Source organism: Camelina sativa, unplaced genomic scaffold (assembly GCF_000633955.1).
Source record: "Camelina sativa cultivar DH55 unplaced genomic scaffold, Cs unpScaffold05187, whole genome shotgun sequence".
Classification (NCBI taxonomy): Eukaryota; Viridiplantae; Streptophyta; class Magnoliopsida; order Brassicales; family Brassicaceae; genus Camelina; species Camelina sativa.
The window spans coordinates 1-580 of record NW_010926275.1 but is presented as its reverse complement, the minus strand read 5'-3'; the positions used below and the strand labels follow the sequence as shown (position 1 = coordinate 580).

The 580-nt window shown below is 37.9% G+C and overlaps 1 long non-coding RNA gene across 1 annotated transcript; it reads right to left on the bottom strand.

Annotated features, from left to right (window-relative positions):
• LOC104774749 lies at nucleotides 1-580 on the bottom strand. Its single transcript, XR_765483.1, has 3 exons — nucleotides 502-580; nucleotides 231-335; nucleotides 1-22 (listed from the first exon to the last, which is right to left on the bottom strand). It is a non-coding gene; the product is annotated as an uncharacterized LOC104774749 (long non-coding RNA).

The following is a 580-nucleotide window of genomic DNA, read 5'->3' as shown; positions in this document are numbered from 1 at the left end:
ATAGAGCTTTGTTTTTATGCAGCTATGAAATTAAAAACCATGTCTTACTTATATCACCGAAAATCACATGTGAATGCATAAAAGAATACACTTGAACTGGAGTTTGTTTCCGAAGATGCATGCTTTTTACCAACGTATGGCGTGATTTTTAAAATTAACGTATGGAGTTTGTTTCCGAAGAATACACTTGAACTGGAGTTTGTTCCAAAATGGTGTGAAACATAGCTAACCTGGAATCAAGCTCAACACGGAAAGAAAGGCAAGATCAAGTTGGTGTGGCAAGACATTAATCAGGGGAGCAAGATGTTGCAGCGAAGAATTTCCAAATGATGTAGCTGCAAATGCAACAATAAATACTGTTTAAGATTAATCCAGACGACGACGTGGTGAGACCTGTGTTGAAGCCTTCAAGGTATTAGGAATTGCAAAGGCCATTCATTTCTTTTCCTATTAATAATGAGCACGTACTTAATATATGTATAAAAGAAAGATCAACGTCACCTGGGTTTGAAAGAATCAAGATAAGATCAATTTCAGGGTTACAGGCTGCAACAGCGAGTGCAATGCAAGCGCCGAGAGA